This window comes from Anopheles aquasalis, chromosome 2 (assembly GCF_943734665.1).
Source record: "Anopheles aquasalis chromosome 2, idAnoAquaMG_Q_19, whole genome shotgun sequence".
Classification (NCBI taxonomy): Eukaryota; Metazoa; Arthropoda; class Insecta; order Diptera; family Culicidae; genus Anopheles; species Anopheles aquasalis.
In genome coordinates this window covers 7,155,001-7,162,500 of record NC_064877.1, presented here as the reverse complement: position 1 = coordinate 7,162,500, position 7,500 = coordinate 7,155,001, and the positions used below count along the sequence as shown (strand labels likewise).

The window sequence follows — 7,500 nt, the reverse complement described above, 5'->3', positions numbered from 1 at the left end:
GTTATTCGGGGGGTTTTTTTTCTAAATTTTGTTTATTTATTTTTTTATTTCCGCTCAATTAACGCGAGCATGCGTTTATGTTGTCAGCACGTCATTGTTTAAATTGATATGTTGATGCTTCCTTTTCTTCTAAACATGCTTTAACAGTTGAGAACATAATGGGTCTTTTATGGATCTTGCATAAAACTTTTACTATGCATTCAATCATCAAATATGATTTTAAGCGCTGTTGATAGTCCTTTCATAATTTCTTAACCGACTCAAATCAGCATCAGTGTTTCAATGATCGAGTACAATCTTTCTGTACAATAGAGTAACTATTTGAAAGCAAGCAAAAGCAAGCATAAGTATCATAACAAATCTATTATGATGTCCTTTTTGAAGTTATCATATCCAATCCAATTGTTTTGCTGCAAAAATCATAAATAACTCATTTCTAAAACATCCCACGTATAAAAAATGAACGAAATATTAATGGACAAATGAAACAAAAAACGTATTTCATATTTTTTCAAATTATACAATCGAATATCGTTCGATTCATCTTATTGTTGTTGTTGAACTGTTGCCCACGTGAAGCAGCGTCACCAAACTGCGGAGTAACTTTCTACTCTAACAACTTCCCAAACCACGTCTTCCGAAGCTAAACTTATTTCGTTGAGCAATGAATCGTGGAAAGGATTCTGCAGTTCAATCGAAGCAATTAATTACCGAAATGGTTTCACGGATGAAATCGTCATCCACATGCCATCTTCATTCCGTACCTGCCGGCTAGGCGGTTACAACATTTCGAGCCAAGCCAAGAACCACAGCTAATGCTAAAAGATTGCTGGCAACAAAAAGACAAACAGGCCCGGTATGTTAGCCTAAAACAGTCTCGGGATAATGTATTAATTATTCATCCACACATCCGCACACAGCACCACCACCGGTGACAGAGTTTCATGTTATGCGCCTCTAGAGCACCTCTAGACGAAGAGAGAACCGAGATGATCGATGATCGATGACATACAATCACAGGAGGTTGAAGTTCGCACTAGCGACCGACCACTGCCGGTCTTATCCGTCACTCGTAAGCGCTTCTCGGACGTAGATTCGCCAAAGAACGAACGGAGACCGAAGCGAAATGGTTATAAAATTACAAAATCTTTCATCTGTCAACCGACCCAAGCGAGGTGTTGGGGTGTGTATCTGTGTAGTTAAGTGTATTTTTATCCCCAAAAAAATCAGCGGATGGTGTGGAACGCAGTCGGCGACGAAGCACCGAGCATTGTGCTCCTCTCTTTCTCTCTCTCTCTCTCTCTGTTGCTTGGACTCGCGAACAGCAAATCGTCACTTTTCTTGTAGATTTAAATTAATTACAACATGTCGCACCCTTCTACCCCCTCATCGCCACCGGTCACCGGCGGGGGAATGGTTACGGTTGGCCGAGCCCGGGCGTTCGTTGGTCAAACGCTAGCAGAGCTGACTCGGCAGCTGGTCGCGGTCAGATTCGTCACCTCGCGGGACGCGCGCTGAGACATTATGTTAATTCCGCTCCGGCCAACAAACAATAAGACCGCCGCCGCGTGTGTGCGAATGACGTGCGAGTTGAGCAGCGAGCCGCAGGGTTAACTGGCCTGGCCTGGCCTGGCTTGGTTTGGTCTGCTCTGGGCTGGTAAACTATACGGCAACACAGACTCGCCTCCTCGACCACCTCGACAACGAGCACAATGAAAGCGCAATTAAAAGCGGCTGCAGATCGGCTCGGTCCCAAGGAAGTTGCCACATTTTTAATCCTTGGCGCTCGCGTATCCGCCAAGCGCTAGGCAAACGTTGGCTCGCGCCGCGTGTGATCAGGGCTTATTCCCCGCCGGGGAAGTGGCAGTCGCCAAACGTGATGCGACACAAGCCAGGCCAGCTTATTATCCCCTGGAACACACTCGGAGAGAAGTTGGAACGACTATCTCCCAACACGTTTCCTTCAATCGCTCACACTATATCGCTGATAAGCAGCGGTGGCAGCAGCTGAGCGATCAGCAAACGCGCGTTTCGTGTGCAAACATAAATATCCGACGACGAGACGAGCGAGACGAGTTGCAAAACTGCCACCGGCCTATAGGCTATTAAGTTGTTGTCAACCTTTCGGAAGGGAGGCGGAATGGTTTATTTAAAGATTTCTGGCAAACTTTGCGCCGAACCCTTAGCGATCACTTTTGATAACGTGCTATAGCCTGGCCGTGCCGCCGCGTGTGCCACCATGAATGAATCCGTTATAACCGATTAGCACTTTAGCGTGCGCGAACGTGTAATGTGTCCCAGTCCGCGCGGGCGAGCGGGACGAAGGACCATAAACATTCGGCCGTTGGAAACTTTTACCCCCCCCCCCCCCCGGACCGGAGGCAAAGGAGGTCTTATTTGCTTTTCCTTTACCCTCCTTTCCTGTCGGGGGAGGTGGTATTTAGGATGTGGATGCGAGAATTTGCCGCAAACTTGTTCTGGGAAAAAGCAAGGAAGCCGCCACTGTTTATCCGCTCCGCCGAGAAGCGCCAAGCTTCTGTTTATCCGGCACGTTTTTGGGAGCTTGTTTGGCGGTCCGGAACGCTCGGAGGGTTTTTCTGGGAAAATAAACATCATTTTTACGGACAAAAAGGAGTGTACTGTAGCTCAGAGCTACATGACAGAGGCTGCTGCGTTGAGGAGGGCATTTGACATTTCAAGATTTACCGGCACCGGCTTTCTCCACTAAAAGCAATGTTTGCTCAACCCAAGGGCGCCGTTTCTAGAGCGGCACTAGCATCATTGTAGTGCCTAGTAACACCTTAGGTCTCGTCGATTGACAGTTCACTCGTGTCGCGTATCTGGCATATTAATTAATATTGAATGTTTACCTCGTGAGTGAGTTGACACTGTTAGTTGTCAAAAACATAGACAAGCTTACTGCGATGCGATGATACGTGATGTGCATGCGGTTTTAATAAAAGCATTCTGCTGCTCCTCGCTACAACCGGCCACTGCGGTGCTGCGCTTCTCGCCGCCACAGACCTAAGCTTCATCAACATTAAACTGACACAAATTAAAACAAATTTAACACCCGCCGTATTGTGAACACGGGAGGCGCCAGTTGATATCGTTGAAACGTTATCATCGTTTGAGCGCACGGAGCGGTGGCTGCTGTGAGAGATCTGATCTGAGACCGCCAGGGGAAATGATTCACCGGTTTTCATCGCTGATAAGCACGCATAATCCTCGGTAAGCTGTGTGGCGCGGCAACGGAGTTCATCAGCATCCTGGCCTGCAACGGTACAGCACACAGCAGCACGGCCTAACTATCTACCTATAGCTGCTGCCGTAGCTCATTATCCTTTGCGTGATGCAATTCATGAAATTCGCTCCCGTGTGGAACAGGAAACGTATCGAGCGTCCCTAGCACCAACCGTGCGCTTCAATAACAGCTACCACAAGCGAAGGTAACTGGACTGCTTTCAACCACTGAACTCGTTTCACCACAGCAGAGTAGAGCTGATGTAAAACCCTTCATGGCACCCCCCCCCCCCCCCCTCGATATCCTTTCTGCTTCCAACGGTTGGTTCGCGTTGTTCCTGTTCCCTTTGTGGTCGGTGTTACCATATCATTTATGGTCGATTTCATTTGCCCTCTCATTTATGCGGCATCAGCCGTTCGGGATGGGAGCTCTCTGTATCTGCATCCCACTCCCGGAGCACCCGTAATCCCTCTCTGTAGGGATCCTGGTATTGTGATAGACTTTTAAGAGTTTTGTTCACCTCTGTCTGACATCACACAGCAAAAGGACTGATGAGTAACGTTTCAACCGAAAATAATGTTGACAAAACTTTATCGAAATAGCGAGAGAGAAAGAGCGATAGAGAAAGAGCGAAAAAATGAAAGGGAAACAAAGAGAGAGGCCCGGGGTGCCGCATAAAGGATATGCCAGCATTTTGTGGCGAATAAGCATTGAGCCCTTTGTGTGGTTGTAGTGGGATAAGCATCGAAGGGCCTGGCGTGCGTTGAAAGAGATTGAAGTTAATTAAATAGTTTAATGCTATTGCCCTCAGTCTCTGACAGACAGCACAAAGCACGTGCTCGCACTGATACTCATCCACCAGCACCACTACAGTGTCAGTGTTAGTGTTTCACTTTCGCCAATAAAAGAAAGTGAAATTATATGCTCAAGGAGGGGTGGAGGAAAATCGTCCCCAACTAAATTGGAGATCTCAACGAGCCAGGATTGTCCTTTACCGGAACGAGCTCAGAAGTGCTGTGCATGGAAAGTGAAATACACAAACACATGTGCGCGCCCGCATTACATTAGGATTTGATCCTCGAGTACCAAGACCGAGGATGTCTTGTGGAGTGAGCAAGTTTTTGTACCGAGACGCACCAGCAGCAACGAGGTCCTCCCGATGGCCCAATGGCCCATTTGAGACAGCTATGGTGATGGTAAAGAACAGCGAAGGTCAGCAATATGGTCTGTGTGATCTGCTGCTGCTGCTGCTGCTGCTGCTGTTGAGGTTATGTCGTTTCGAAAGCCGGCAACCTCTCCTCACACCAGAGATAGAGATTTTAATAGAAACGCGGGGATTAAACGTTGATTGTGCGGTGTGCGGTGTGGTGTGGTGTGTGGTGTGCGTCACGCAGTCACGGCTAGGTTCTGTTCTGGCGCGGCCGAGAGTCAGGCAAAATGGCGACTCTGCAGTCGCCACGAATGCTGGTGACTCTTTCGCCATCCTGCCTGCCAGTCTTTACTTTACGAGTGTCGCATTCACATTCGGCTACAGATACCCTTCGCCCGCTCGCGGATGAGCTCATCAGCTCACACGGATAGTAATGAATTCCCGCGACGGCAAAAGAACCAAAGTCGAAAAATGTATTTTATGGCAGTTCGAGGCGGTTTCGGCGGCGGAGTGGCCTGAAATTACTGGTTCTAGCTGCCGAGGGGCCATTATTACTGCAAGACATTGCATACTTTTAAGTGAACAACCACCGGGAGGGTTATAAATTTTGCTCAGGAAAAAGGATTCACTCGGTAGCATGTTATCGGCATTGATTAGGAAATGATTTACAAAACACAGCGGTGCCAATCGCCACCAGTTCGCGACTTCGTCATCATCATTACGTTGATCGATCGGAGTCCGGTATGCGGCATCGCTAATGGTGCGTTTGTCGGTTCTTATCGGCCCCCAACGTCATTGGCGTACTGCAGATACACTGTCCGTGACCGACCGTAAGCACACCAAACCAGACACATACACTCCGATACACACGACGAGCGTGTTATCTTATGACAAAGTTACACATTAATCCTCTCCGAATAGGGCGCAGCGTCTGACAGTGGCACCGCAACCCCTCAAACGTCGACGATAACGATGAACTGCGGTCTAAGCGGCCACTGGGTGAAAGCATCTGTGGAATGTGCGCCTCTGAGAGAGAGAGAGAAAGTGGCCGAACGTGGGCGCGCTAGGCGTCGTTTTTTTGGGGGGTGGGCCGGGATAGTAATTAGGCCCTGACTCCTGTCAGAACGAACCGTAAAATGGCCGCAGGCTTCTTTAATGATCTTGGTGACATCCGAGTGCCATCCGGTTAAACCCCCCCCCCCCTCCCTGAAGACTCGTACGGGCCACGGATAGTCTTTTGGGCGGGTTTACGAGTTTCTAAATTCCTCCAAACGCTCCCTCCCTCTATCTCTCTCTCTGGTGTCGTGAGCGTACGCGACCGTGAGACCGGGATGTGAGATGCGTGCTCCCGAAAATACCGCCAAAGACGGCTAGACCGCGCCACGCCGACGTTCGTTGTGGTCCGGTGCGGACCGGTGGCCAGTGGCGGACGTGGCGTCTCGGTAAAAATAGACATTTTTCAAAAATCGTCGGCATCGCGCCTGCGCTTCTGCCAATCGGTCTCTCGGACGGACTGGATGCGTCTTTATGGTGGTGGTGGTGGTGGTGGCCACATCGTCATGACTGGCAAAAGACGTCACGCTAATTGCACTAAGCCCTGGGCGTCTGTGGTCCACCCTCCCCCCGGGGGTGTCACTCCGGTGACCGGACTGGGCTTAGACTTCCTTCCTTCCTCCGTCGGAGGAGGTGCAAGAAATGGCGAAAGGTCTCAACCCCGGTGGTCTGTGGTTTGGGTGTTTATCGCAATGTCCCGGTTCGCTCCCGGTCGGTCGGGAACATCTGGTACGGTGGTCAGTGGCTGTTTTGTGTGGCAAACACACTGAGATCGGTTGCTCCTCTTCCTCGACGAAGACACGCGTGTCTTCAGGAATCCCGTGCAGACGCCACGACGTTTCCCAAACGACCGTTCGATCTACAAGGCGCCGTAGACGCGTGGAACCCGGACCGCCGGTATTGCCCGGAGTTCAATTGGTTCAATCTTTCGTTGCCCCACCCCGAGGTCCGAGAGAGTGAAGCATCCCTTCTGGTTCGCTAGCTCTCGGGAGTCTCGTGAGAATTGCCCCGGGGGAAGCTCTCGACAAACGATCGTTGATTGATTAGTGTTAATTGAATTGAACAGCCCCATCGCGCTGCAGTGCTGAGCGGTGCCCATCGAAGGAGGCGGCTGGGAATTGTTGATTAAGAAACGAAGAAATGGCACACACAGGGTTGCTGTGGCGTGGAATTGGCCACTAGCTAGCAGAAGAAGAAGAAAAAGAAGAGATGGGCCAGAGAAATGGGGAAAGTTTTTTCCTTCGGCCAAAAAAACCATTCCTTTGCGGTGGTTGTTGCTTGAAAAGAGGGAAAAAAAATCCAATTTCGTATCGCGTGCACCAGCGAGCGCGCTTATCGTTCTTCTGGATTTCTTCGTTGGCTTAGGGGCGCGTCTAGGAATGGTCTATGTTCGCGGGGGAGCATGCTTTCAGATCCCAAAGTGGTTTCAAGTTCACTCAAGGAACTATACTCTACGAGGAAGAATACGCGGCAATACCGGAGCAACGACGCTTGAAGTGCTTGAAGTTTGATTGAATGCTAATCATTTGCCGACAATTTGGAGGTAGCTTCGTCCATTCCGTGCGGCTAAAGTGTTTCAGTTTCAGAGCGAAATGACGAAACGCCTTATTCCTACATTTTACTCCGATACACAAAGTGCTAGGCGGACCATCTGTGTGGCTAATTGGAATTCGTATTTCAAAATTTCCTTGAACCGAAATACCTTCTGACGCTGGAGGAGAAGCAGTCGCTACCGACCACCTATGGTAATTAACCGTCGGGGGGAATCGGATTGCACGGCTCAGTCTTTTGGTCACATAATTACACTGCTCGTTACCTCGTTACCTACCACTACCTCTGGCGCTCCCCTGGTCCGTTCCGCTCGATCTTTTTCTTTCTTTTTTAAGAATATTTTGTTATTTTAATGCAGCCGACCGAATAAATCATCGAATCCGCGACACCGACAGGCCTCGCCAGGCAGGCGTTTCGGTGCTGATGTTGAACTTTAGCGATCGGTGAATCCCGTGGCTCAAATTACACGACACGGACGGTGAGGATGGATGGAGGTGACATT

At 49.5% G+C, this 7,500-nt stretch overlaps 1 protein-coding gene across 2 annotated transcripts in view; it reads left to right on the top strand.

Annotated features, from left to right (window-relative positions):
* The window catches only part of LOC126571010 (sodium/calcium exchanger 3), a 112,728-nt gene that overhangs the window by 8,906 nt on the left and 96,322 nt on the right, over nt 1-7,500 (top strand). The gene's annotated exons all lie outside the window — the stretch shown is intronic.